General features: G+C 40.7%; 1 pseudogene; it reads right to left on the bottom strand.

The window, feature by feature from the left end:
- Positions 1-6,828: 6,828 nt before the first annotated feature.
- Positions 6,829-9,437, bottom strand: LOC149170794 (uncharacterized; annotated as a pseudogene).
- Between the last annotated feature and the right edge of the window lie 4,600 nt (positions 9,438-14,037).

The following is a 14,037-nucleotide window of genomic DNA, read 5'->3' as shown; positions in this document are numbered from 1 at the left end:
CATGCTGAGAAATATCCATTCATCCAACTATAAAGTTATAAACAAGCGAGTTCCATGTCCTTCGAAGTCTAAGCTTTAGGCAATGTGAAGTCACCAAGATAAGAAACTCATTCACTCTCTTTAAGTGTATTCTATAGATTTAAATTTTAAACATGTCGTTTGTGCCCGTGGGTCCCTGACGCAAGACCATATTTGGCTTGAGACAACACTCTAGGGATTATATCTTTGTGAGTTCGTGTGCCTTACAAAGATAGTGACGATTGAAAAGTGGTATGCCAAAAGGAACAAGAATTGAATTTGAATAGTTGAAGAAGTTGAACCATTAGATTGTCCAAGTCTCCATCACCCAATCATATAAGAAACATGACAACATTTAACAGAAATGTTCAGAGAAACATAAGCCAAAAGTATTTTTGGGGTCCAGTTGGAAGGGGGGAAATTTAGCCTAATTTATAATTCTATACACTAAAATATTAAATTACAAAGAAACATAGATATTACCTAGACATTTTGTCATCGAGGAGCCATTGTGGACACATAATGGAGAAAAACAAATTGTAGGATGGTTTGAAAAAATTGAAAACTCAAATAGTGAGCATGGTACGAAAGGATGGTAAGCAAGAGAAGAATAGACGTCAGGGAGCTTGCATGTGGTCAGAGTGGCACCAGTGCTTGAGAGCTCTCCCGCACTTTAGATTGTAAAAATGAAAATTAATGTCAAGAGAGTGTTTTTTATTTCACCCTCCTCTTGTGAATTTTCCAAACAACTGGTGTGGGATATATCCAAAAGTACCATTTTTTTAATTCAAAAATATCACATTGCTTTTCTTGAGATGCCTAGGGGCGTTTTATTACAGGTATTGCACCATTGCAGTATTTTACTATAGCACCGCCATATGTTTAGAATTTAAAAACCGCTTAGCAGTGCTATTTAGAAGAAGGAATGAGGCATTTTATTAAGTGTACCACATCACAACTTTGTTGGAAAATAGCACCACAATTCTTTGAAATTTGAAATTATAGTGGTTCCCCTTACTGATATGCATTGCGACATTTTACTATGTGAAGGGTACAGTGCTATTGACTATTAAAGAACCAATGCCTTATGTTATGTTGTGCACCATGTTTATTTATTTTATAAAAGTAATCGTTTTACAACGCACCATGTAGAAATCATCTAAGTCTGTCATCCAAATTTAAAATAAAGGCTCTAAAATAATCAGACAATTCCCCTGCAACTAGACATGTTGGATTCTTCAAGGCGTACAATAACACACATCAAATGTTATACTGGAAAGGAATGAGTGAGAATATTCAAAAATATATCACCAAATGCAAAATATCTCAAAGTAATAAAAGAGAAAATGCCTCAACTCTTGGTTTGCTACACCCCTTACATATCCCAAATCAGGAATGGGAAGAAATCTAAATGGATTTCATCGACGATTTACCCATGCCTGACGGTAAGGAAAATATATTTGTTGTAGTTGATAGACTCACTAAATATTCACATTTCATGGCAGTCAAGAAAACAGACTCAACCAAACAAATTGTAGAAGTCTTTTGTAAAACCATCTACAAGCTACATGGTCTACCAAATATTTAAGGGGAATTTCTAGAAATAATTTTGCAAACATGCTCAAATGAACCTTAACATGATTTCATCCTATCACCCACAAATAGATGGTCAAATAGAAATATTAAATACGTGTTTAGAAACATGTCTTCGATGCTTCATATATGATAATCAAAGCAAATGGCCTCTGCAATTGCACCTAGCAGAATGGTGGTACAATACCACCTATCATACCTTAATTAAAATGACCCTATTCCAAGCCTTGTATGGTTATGAACCCCTAAAATTGAAGGATTTTTCATTAAATGACTCTAAATTTCAAGCAATGAAGTATCATTTGGAAGAAAGTCAAAGGATTATTAAGATATTAAAAGAAAACTTTGCAACCGCTAGAAACTGAATGAAAAAAAAAGCTGACCAACACTGTTCAGAAAGAGAATTCAAAGAAGGTGGTTGGTTCTTCATAAGACTACAACCCTACACGCAATTATCCTTAAAACAACAAGGGAAAAACGAGTTGGCTCTAAAATTCTATAGCCCTTTCCAACTAATCAAGAAGATCAATGACATTCCTTATGGATTAAAACTACCAAATAGTTGCCGAATCCACAATGTATTCCATGTTTCATGTCTCAAAAAGGTGGTAGGGCCAAACCAATTAGCTCATACCAAGATACCAGAAGTCAATGAAGAAGGAAATATCGTCTTAGAACCCAAAGGCATCCTCACAACTGGAGAAAAGGTATTACGTTCCAAAAATGATTAGAGAATACGTGATTGAGTGGAAAAAGCTTCCAGAAGAAGATTCCTCATGGGAAACAAAGTATTTCTTACAAAAATACCCCAGATTACCTCTGCTTCGAGGCCAAAGCAATTTTCAATGGAGGGGAAATGTTATGAATAAATAATTCATAAAGAAATAATAATTAAATGAAAATTATATATATATATATATATATATATATATATATATATATATATATATATATATGTATGTATGTATGTATGTATGTATGTATGTATGTATGTATATGTATATGTATATATATATATATATATATATGTATGTATGTATATATGTATGTATATATATGTATATATATATAATCATTTAATTGCTAATTAGTTATATTAGTTATGGAAGGTTATGGTCCAAATCATGTCCATTCACCTTTGTTGCTAGTCAATGCCTATATAGGCACACCACCATGAAGGATTATATTCATCATTCAAGTATTCAATAACTAAATAAATATTTATTACACAACTTCATGTCGTTTCTTTGGAGTTTGTTGTTTCAATGTTTTGTTAATGAGGAGGAAAATTTATAGCTGATGGAAGAAGTTTCAGACTCTGAGCTTCAAGAAGTGTTGCATGGCTTCCAAAAGGGAAAATGCCGAGGTCTAGATGGATGGATTATAGAATTTTTATAGGTCTATATGAACTGCTTGGGAATGATCTTCCCAAGGTTGTGGATACATTTAGGTAAATTGGGAAATTCCTCACCTCTTTTAACTCCAAATTCAATGCTTTGATTCCTAGTATGGACAATCCAAACACATTTGTTGACTTTAGACCTATTTCCATTCGCAATTACATCTACAAAATTATTGCAACACTTAGTACTTGGAGACTCAATCCAATAATATCCAAAGCCATCTCCTATTAATATTTTGGCTTCCTAGAAGGTTACCAAATCCATGAAGTTGTTGGAGTCTCCTAAGAAGGTACTCATAGTTTTTAAACTAAGAAACTTAAAGGAGTAGTCCTAAAAATTGATTTATCTAAGGCTTTTGAATAGATAGGCTGACTCTACATATATCTCCTTCTCACTCATTTGGCTTGCAAAGTACATTTCATTCAACGGGCTATGAGTTTTCATACTTTGGTTTCCTTAACGATCTTAATCAATGATGTTCCTTCTCAGGTAGGGTTATTCACTGTCATCATTTCTATTCATATTAGAGGTGAAAGACTTAAGCAGAATATTTTTCAATGCTAAATATGGATGGCGTTCAAAGTTATGACTATCATAGAAAATTTTTCTTTACCACATTTGTTGTTTGTTGATGATATTTTTATTTTTTTCAATGGCTTGCATAGAGACGAAAATTTTCTACAATATGGTTTGGGTCTCTTAGAGGCCTCCATGGGCATGGAAGCTAATGTATCCAAGTTATCCATCTCATTGCTCTCACTTGATTCTTAGGAAGCTCTCCATATTTTGGGGATTTTTCCCTACACCTAGCAGGTTGCGAAATTGGAGAAAAGACAAAATCTGGAGTGTGCGTTGGTTGTCCAGAGTTGGGTGGCTTATTGAAGTGAGATTCATCCTCAAATCCATTCTCATCTATTGGACAATGCTCACATGGATCCTGAAAGGGATTATGGAAGAGGTTCGCAAAGTCTATCGAATATTCTTGTGGGCAAGTTCCAAGGATCAATTTGTCATGTCATTGATAAAGTGGGACAAAATCATTCTCCCAAAGCCTTTGGGCGATGAGGGGTTAAAGAATCTCCCTCTCTTTGCAAAAGTGCTTCCTGTTAAGGTAAGATGGAGTCTTATTTCTTTTAAAATCCTATGGATAGAAGTGATCCATAGGAAAGATGTACACCCTAGGACTCTAGAAGAGTGGATAAGGAAACCTAACAAAGCTCAAACTAAGATCTTAGTATTATGGAAGGAATTCATTGACTATTTCCCTTTGATTAAAGAAGGTATTGCATGAAATTTGGTAATGGATAGAAATTAAGAGTAGGTATTACCCTTGGTTTGGGTGTGGGGAAGGCTTCCATCTTCCTCAAGACTTGGTAGACCACCTCAACAAAACTGTCATCCATACTTTAAATCAACTGGTGGACATGGCCACTATTGATATTTAGGGACAAGGATGGTAGTTGGTTGAAAATTTAGGAATTCTAGATGCAAATGGTGATGCTTCGATGGGCTTAATTTCAAAGATTTTTTCCTCTCGCATAAGGCTATTTAACAAGGAGGATGAGTTGCACCGATCACATTCACCCTTTGGATATTATACTCCAAAGTTGGGTTACATTTAGCTTATTACTCATAGATTAAAAGGGGAACATGTATGTTGGTGGAAACACTTGTTAAAATTAAAATGTGCGGCAGAATCCTGCCTCTTCATGTGGTGTTTACTTGAAAACAAGGTTCCTACTTGGGACAATTTACAAAAAATGACATTTGGAAGGACTGAGTTGGTGTGCCCTTCGCAAGGTTGGAGAATAATTTGTTCAACACCTCATCTTTAATTGTCCCTTCAAAAAATAGACTTTTTCCCTCTACCATTCAAACCTTAATATTGGAAAGGAGTTGGCTAGTGGTAGTTTTTTGGAGGCTTGGAAAAATTGGTTTGATGATTGAGCAATTAAAAAAATCATAACCATCCCTTTGATCATCTCCTAGGGAATTTGGCTAGCCAAAAAAAGGTCATCTTCCACAATGTCCTTTTTTGTCCAAACAAAATGATAGCACAGAGCTCTACTAGCTTTTGTGGTCCTCCCAAAAAAGACCAACCTTCAAACACTAGGTTCCCTTTCCTTGAAGAGTTAGACAATTCCAAACCATGGGATTTCTTTGATGGAGCTTCTTACGATGGTGGGTGATCTTGTGATGGAGGACCTAAACTCTACTTTTTTGAAAATAATTTGTTTACCTTAGAGATGGTTCTTAGTGTGAATACAAACAATTATGCTCACCTCATGGCTTTAATAAAACTCCTTCTCCTTGTCGAAGAAAAATGATGTAAGACCCTACAAGTCTTTGGAGAGTCCATGGTAGTTATCACCCCGGTTAAAGGAATTCATGGATGTCACAACCAACAATTATTACGAGATTTGGAGGAGATTTGTAATGTGAGAGATACTTTTGGTTTATTCTTTTGTAGCTATGTTTTCAGGGAACCTAATTGGATGGGAGATTGGCCCTCTAAAGTGGGTATTAAGAAGGCTTATGGGAGTTCGATGATCGTCGAAAATAAAGAAGCAAAACATTATGAATTTTAATAATTTTATTGAATAAGGACAACATCTTAGCAAAGTTCTCATTTTGAAATGTAAATATTTTCTTGTATGAAGTGTTGATTAAAATAATAACAAGATAATTATATTTTTGAATAATTATTATTATGAGAAATTTCACAAAATATAATACAGTTTTATCAAAATACACCAAATATATTTGCAAAATGCAATTTTATATCCTATTCATAAAATAAGATTAAGAGAATATATATATATATATATATATATATATATATATATATATATATATATATAACCTTAAATCAAATTAAAGAATGGAACACATTATACATTATTAATGTATTATAAGGTGAAGCAACAACTTTGACTATGGACGGCCAACTGAAGGGACGAGTAATGAAACCTTTTTACGCTGGGATGTGTGTCAATTTATGAGTGAGTGCACCTTTAGCTGCCTTGCGTTATCACATGGACATTAAAAATAATTTAGCTATTAATTAAGATAAGACAAGATTTGGTGGATTGGTGTGCATTTAACCTAAAGAGGTTGAGGCCACCGCCCATGTCAGCGGCTCCTGCGAATGGGAATTCAAAACTCAAAAGTTATTCTAACGGAACAATTTTTGTTTTTGACCTCTTTAACTTTATTGTGCTTATATGATATTCCATAAATATTGCCATTAATGGAACAGTTGATCCAATAAAATCGTTGCAATGGGGATGACAAAACCTGCAAAACCTTTAACAAAGCTAAATTCGGATCATACGAATAAAGTACCCTCCACATATTTTGTCTTTAAATTGGAAAGATAACTTCTGAGGATTTGTTCTATTACATTAATATCAAAGCTCCTAAACTTCAAATACCAAATTTAAAACAATGCTAAACGATATGCGTCGGATAATTTGCCAAACTATTCCAGAAATCAACTTTTGTGATGGTTAAAATGTTGTAGTACGTCTTGTCTCGACGAGATTGAAACACCAGCCTTACATATATAAAGAAAGCTTGCTTTATTCCACTGGCTTCGGCCATTTTTTGCTGGCTTCGGTCTAAATCTCTGCTGGCTTCGGTCCTATTGATTATAAATATTTGTAGGCTTCGGCAATATGAAGATTTCTCTCTAAATCTCTGCTGGCTTCGGTCATATTGATTATAAATATTTGTAGGCTTCGGCAATATGAAGATTTCTCTCTGAAAAAAGAAATATAAAAAAAACATGCAATTATTACCTGCGATGGGCAGATTACAGTCTCCATACGGCAGAATATTGTCCATCGAATAGCATGGGCTCGCTGAGGAAACTTCTGTTCATATAATCCTCAAGCTGAACAGCATCCCAGGCTGCATCTTCGTAGAATGCAAACTGTTGATAGTTTTCAAAGTCGTTCTCCAAGTACCAGTTTTCACCAAGGTTCTCTCGCAAACTCTCGGATGTTTCCTTCGAAGATGACATAAAGCTTCCATGTCCAGAACGGGGCTTGGGGGAATGCCAAGCTCGTCGTCTGAAGCCTCTAGGAGATGACACAGATCGACCCCCAAGTCCGAATCTGGGGTTTGACCTTCATGACCGCTGTAAATATCAGAGCCTGCAGAATTATCCCCAGAGTTGGAGGAAGGGTACGAAGTGGGACATGTCGCTACCATCTCTTTCTCCAGGCCTCTCATGACTCCGTTCACGAGTTCCTCATTGGGGACAAATTCTTTTTTTCTGTCGTCATCTGCGAAGAATTGATCTAGTTGCAGTAGATGAAGAAACGGTTCTGTCTCTTCTCCGTGGAAGCGTTTCGGGTCCAGGACATCAATGGAATCTAACAGAGGCTAGGCCTCACGGTCGAGTTTTCTTGGCGGCACCTCAGTCATGATGGAGAGACGGGTGAAGCATCTGAACTGAGATCAAAACGGTGTTGCAAATACGAGAGGAGGATGATGGTTTGTCTGCGGCCAAGAAGAATTACTCTTTGCTGATATGATAGCAGCGGATAGCTGGATTCTCTTTTGGTGCCGTGAAAACGTATGGCCCGACGCGACGAAATAATTTGGTCCATTGCTTGTGACGTGCCTTCTGAATTGCGCGCGGGCCGTTTGGCAAATCTTGTTGTCATGTTATGGCTCACGGCATTGACATTTTAAATACAAATTTCAATTATTGTAACAAAATGAAAGCATGCAAATTAACTTATTACAGGAGGTACGTTTCGAATCTTGTTGAGTAATTCGATAATGGTTTATTTAATGAAATTGTTATAAATGGTATATATTTTATTAACAAGTTTTATTTGGAATTTATTTATTATATATTTGCGAGTTTTTGGAATTTCTCTACAAATTTGTAAAAATTGGTTGGAATTATAATTTTGAAATGTGAACTCTTTACAATTTTAGTGTTCAAAACATTTTCAAGGTAATGAATTTGTAGTCAAAAATATATTTTAAGTAACAAAATATTATGATTTGACAAAAAAATTTATATTGTTCAATTTTAACTAAAACTCCAAAACATATAAAAAATAAATAGACCACACTTTTAAAATGATTGGAAATTTATTAATAAATTTTGTTTAATAAATTACTATCATTTTTTTATATTTTATTAACATGCTTATATTTAAAAATAGATAAATTTGATTTTAATTGGTTGAGTTGTTAAAATAATTTCTCAATCCCCATAAAAATATATATTTCCAACCAATCTCCACAAAAATATATATTTCCTTTGTGTGTGCATATCTTTGTTTTCCTACTTGGTATTAGAGTTGGTAGTTCTAGGTTGACTCCTTTCAAGAGACCCTGTCACGCCCCCAATTCTTTTTTCGTTTAATTGAGCGGGTGCGGCACCGCCTAAGTTATTAAGATGTTCCATCGTTAATAAACTTTGCGAACTACGCCTTAACAATTCATAACCATCATGAATTCATATTATTAATGTGCGGAAACCATTAACAATATACAATAATAAAACCAACACGACAATATAATAATAATCTCTTTTATTATATTTGTAAAGTTTACAAATCGGGAGGGCGCCCGCCCGTGCACGACCGCACGGCGGTCTTGCCAAAACTCCACCGAAACCAAGTTACAATATATAATACAAACGCCCTTCGTGTCGTCGGGCGGGCGGGCGTGCCCGTGCACGAACCCACCGCCAACACACAACAAGACAATAACCGAACCACACCAACTCGGCGTTGGGCGGGCGGGCTCACCGTGCACGACCCTTGCCCGGCCACAACCCGGTCTTAATGCGATACAAGCGTGGGCGCCCGTGCGCACCACCGAAAAACCTCAACTCGACCTCGACTCGTCCTTCGCCCGGCTCGGCGGGCTCATCCACCGAACTGCGGTTAGCTGCGCCTTTCTCCAAGTGCGCACTACTCCTTAGTGCGATGTGAGAGCGATGTGAGTTGCCTGTCAAATGAACCGCAGGTCGCCCAAGTTTATACGCCTCTCAACTGTGCGTATCTCTCCTGGCCGACGCTACAATGTACAACGATGAACGCCCCTTGCCTATGTTTCATACGTCGGCTTGGTTAAGTCCATCGCTTAACCTTCCATCGCATATATATACACTTCGCACGCCCATAACTTGTATTATTCCGCGCGCCTTATGCGATGGTCATGACTAACACTTAGTCATTTTTGCGAGTTGGAGGAGCGCGCGCCCGGGCAGAACCTCAGGGCGTTACATCCTCCCCCACCAGAAGTCATTATCGTCCCGATAATTCCTGCTCTTCTCTTCAACTTCCTGTCATACTTCGCGATCTTGTCCTTCCATCTCCAAAGTGAATCCTCCGTCTCCCAGCTCTCCTCCTCCGGTGCATCCTTCCATCTGCAAAGAAATTCCCGTCGCATGTGGCAGCCAACTCCTGTAGTTCTGAGACTCAAAATCTTCTCCAACTCTAGTCCTGGTCTGTCCACAATCCCGGTTGGTCCCCTCGTCGGCTCAACCCTCTCTGGATGGTCTGAATCAAGTCTACATCTCTTTAACTGACTCACATGAAAAACTGGGTGTTTCATGTTCATATGGCGTGGAAGCTCCAGCTCGTAAGCAACTTCCCCCACTCTCTTCTTCACTCGGAATGGTCCCTCATATTTCCGTGTCAGTTTGCTCGTCGTCCCCTTGGCTGGCTGAAACTGCTCCCCGGTAATCCTGAGAAACACCATATCTCCCACACCGAAGTGTGCCTCCCGTCTTCCATGATCAACATACTTTTTTATCCCCCTTGCAGCATCGTGCAAGCGTAACCGTGCTAACTCCAAGGTCTCCTCCCAAGCCTTCATGAACTTCTTCGCATGAGGACTTCTCAAGAAGCCTCTCGTCACTACGGTATGCGGTGCAACTGACATATGTCCATTTACCAACTCAAATGGACTATACCCTGTCGCGGAACTCTTTTGAATATTGTAGCTAAACTGAGCAATATCCAAGAGTTCGGGCCAATTCTTCTGATCAGCCGTCACATAATGTCGCAAGTAGTCCTCCAGCAATGTGTTGATCCTCTCGGTCTGCCCATCTGCCTGCGGATGGTAACTCGAACTCATCAACAACTCTGTCCCGACCAACTTGAACAATGTGGTCCAAAATCTCCCTGTAAATCGCGGATCTCTATCCGACACAATACTCAACGGCATCCCCCAATACTTCACTATGTTCTTAAAGAAAAACTCTGCTATTCGCTCGGCTCCACAAGGTATCTTTGTAGGAACAGAGACAGCATACTTGGAAAAACGATCAACCACGACCATAATCCCGTTATACCCCTGAACCTGTGGTAACTGAGTGATGAAGTCCATCGAGACACTCATCCATGGCCTCTTTGGAATCGGTAAAGGCTGCAACAGTCCTCCTTGTCTCTGAGTATCCGATTTGTCCTGCTGACAAATGATGCACGTTTGTACATACTCCTCCACATCCTCTCTCATCTTCTCCCAAAAGAATCCTCTCTCCAACAATGCCAAAGAATGACGCTGCCCTGGGTGGCCAGCCCACGGAGAATCGTGGCACTCCTTCAAAAGGTGTCTCCTGAGTCCGGATGACTTTGGAACATAGAGTCGGTTTCCAAAGAACAAGAATCCGTCTCGTAGAAAGAACTTTCGTGTCTTCCCCTCCTTTATTTGCTTCACTATATTCTGCGCCAAAGTATCGGTTTCAACACTTTCCTTGATCTTATTCTACATCTCTTTTGACATCTGAACTTGACTCCTACTCCTTGCTGCCCGGTCTTCTTCCTCCTCCAATGCTGCAAGTTGTCCCTTCCTGCTAAGGGCATCTACTACCGCATTGTGTCTACCTGGTCTATACTCGATAGTCATGTCGAATTCTGCCAGGAAGTCCTGCCAACGAGCTTGCTTCGCAGAAAGCTTCGGTTGTGATGCAAAATAACTTGCTGCAACGTTGTCAGTCTTGACAACAAACGACTTCCCAATCAGGTAATGCCTCCACACATGAAGACAGTGAATGATCGCAGTCATCTCCTTCTCATGAACCGGATACCTTCATTCTCTATCCTGCAACTTCCGACTCTCGTACGCCACCGGATGCCCATCCTGCATAAGAACTCCTCCTATGGCAAAATTTGAAGCATCAGTGTGTACCTCAAACGGTCTCTCGAAGCCAGGCAACTTCAGTATCGGTGCTGTAACCATCCTCTTCTTCAAGTCATCAAATGCCTCTTGACATTTGTTCGTCCAACTCCATCTCTTGTCTTTCTTCAATAAGTCTGTCAGTGCCGATGTCACCTTGGAGTACCCCACTACAAACTTCCGTTGGTAGTTGGTCATGCCCAAAAACACCCTCACCTCATGGACATTCTTCGGTTCAACCCAGTCCTCGATCGCCTTCACCCTGCTCGGCTCCATCCGTATGTACCATTGACCAACAATATGCCCAAGGAACGAAATCTCGGTCTGAGCGAACACACACTTAGACTTCTTCAAGAACAACTGATTTGTCCTCAGTGCCTCGAATACCATCGCCAAGTGCTTCTTATGATCCTCCATGTTGTCGTTGAACACCACTATATCGTCCAAGTATACCACTACGAACGAATCCAAGTATGGTCGTAGAACATCGTTCATCAAAGTGCAAAACGTAGCAGGAGCATTGCACAACCCGAATGGCATAACAAGGAACTCAAAGCTACCATACCTTGTTACTATCGCGGTCTTCTTCTCGTCTCCTTCAGCTATCCGCACCTGATAATACCCATGCCTCAAGTCCAGCTTGGAAAACACTCGGGCTTTCGCAAGCTTGTCAAAACAATCAGCAGCCAATGGCAAAGGATACATGTTCCTTACCGTCTGCTTGTTCAATGCACGGTAATCACAGCACATCCGTAGCTCATTCGAATCCTTCTTCCGCTGGAACAATACCGGAGCTCCATAAGGGGACCTTGAAGGTCTAATGAAACCTGCCTCAGTTAACTCCTTTAACTGGCATTTCAATTCCTCCAATTCAGGCCCTGACAATCGATAAGGTGCTTTAGCCAGGGGTTGCTTTCCTGGCTCAAGCTCAATGCTATGGTCCACTGCACGCCTTGGTGGAAGTTTCTTCGGAAGCTCATCAGGCATCAAATCCGCATACTTGGTAAGCACATCAGATATCTCAGCTGGAACAGGCGTCCCCACTCCATCACCTTCAACATCCTTGAACATCACCGCATATGTCTCCATATTTGAATCCTTCATAGCCTTCTCCAAACTCAGTGCCAAAACATGCTGCACCTTGACTTCCCTCCTTTGTCTATGAGTGGGCAAAGTCCAAGTTTGTGACTGTCCAACCAGCACCACCTCATCACAGAAGGGGACAAAAATAGCCTTGTTGCCCTTCAAGAAATCCTGTCTGAGTATCATATCAAAGTCGTTCATCTCCATCACCGTGAAGTCCAACTGACCCTTCCAGTCTTTTATCTGCACAGGTACATCGTGTACCAAACCTACCACCTTATCTCTAGAGTTCACTACCTTGACCTCCATATTCGATGGGGTGATCGTCAGCCCAGCCTCTTTTGCTAACCGTGTCGTCATAAAGTTATGTGTGGCCCCCGTGTCCACCAGAGCTTGAACGGTCTTGCCATGAACCATCAAGTCCACGAAACCCAGACTGTTCATCCATGATTTCTCCATAACCTTATCAGCTTCACCTGTCATGAGCAACCCTGCTCTATTAGGCTTCACCATATCACCTTCGCTTCGTTCAGCAGCTTCAACATTCGGATCAGCTGCTCTAATACCAACTGTCAAGGTTGGTATCAGCTTTTCGTCAAGCTTCTTCAACCCTGAATCTGCTCCGATACCAACTGTCACGCCCCCAATTCTTTTTTCGTTTAATTGAGCGGGTGCGGCACCGCCTAAGTTATTAAGATGTTCCATCGTTAATAAACTTTGCGAACTACGTCTTAACAATTCACAACCATCATGAATTCATATTATTAATGTGCGGAAACCATTAACAATATACAATATTAAAATCAACACGACAATATAATAATAATCTCTTTTATTATATTTGTAAAGTTTACAAATTGGGAGGGCGCCCGCCCGTTCACGACCGCACGGTGGTCTTGCCAAAACTCCACCGAAACCAAGTTACAATATATAATACAAACACCCTTCGTGTCGTCGGGCGGGCTAGCGTGCCCGTGCACGAACCCACCGCCAACACACAACAAGACAATAACCGAACCACACCAACTCGGCGTTGGGCGGGCGGGCTCACCGTGCACGACCCTTGCCCGACCACAACCCGGTCTTAATGCGATACAAGCGTGGGTGCCCGTGCGAACACCGAAAAACCTCAACTGGACCTCGACTCGTCCTTCACCCAGCTCGGCAGGCTCATCCACCGAACTGCGGTTAGTTACGCCTTTCTCCAAGTGCGCACTACTCCTTAGTGCGATGTGAGTTGCCTATCAAATGAACCGCAGGTCGCACCAATATATACGCCTCTCAACTCTGCGTATCTCTCCTGGCCGATGCTACAATGTACAACAATGAACGCCCCTTGCCTATGTTTCATGCGTCGGCTTGGTTAAGTCCATCGTTTAACCTTCCATTGCATATATATACACTTCGCACGCCCATAACTTGTATTATTCGCGCGCCTTATGCGATGGTCATGACTAACACTTAGTCATTTTTGCGAGTTGGAGGAGCGCGCGCCCGGGCAAAACCTCAGGGCGTTACAGACCCAGTGTAAGGTCCTTGGGTAGTCGGGCGCGGTTGGGCGAAGCGGGCGCTGTTGGGCGCGGCGAGCCGGGCCGCACGACGGACAAGAAATGCGGGCGCGATGAACGAACGCGGGCACGAGTGAATGGACACGGGCGCGGGTGAACGGGCGTGGGCACGGTGAACGGAAGCAGGCGCGGGTGAACGAACGCGGGCGTGGGTGAACGGGTGCGGTGCACGGGCGGGTGCGCTGCACAACAGAAATGCGACGAAGGTTGTGACGTTA

The sequence above is a fragment of the Pinus tabuliformis genome, chromosome 4_2 (genome assembly GCF_031772625.1).
Source record: "Pinus tabuliformis cultivar Carrire ecotype Pingquan chromosome 4_2, CPIR1, whole genome shotgun sequence".
In the NCBI taxonomy this organism is placed as follows: domain Eukaryota; kingdom Viridiplantae; phylum Streptophyta; class Pinopsida; order Pinales; family Pinaceae; genus Pinus; species Pinus tabuliformis.
Note: the sequence above shows the minus strand (reverse complement) of the source record. Positions and strands in the feature narration are given on the sequence as shown.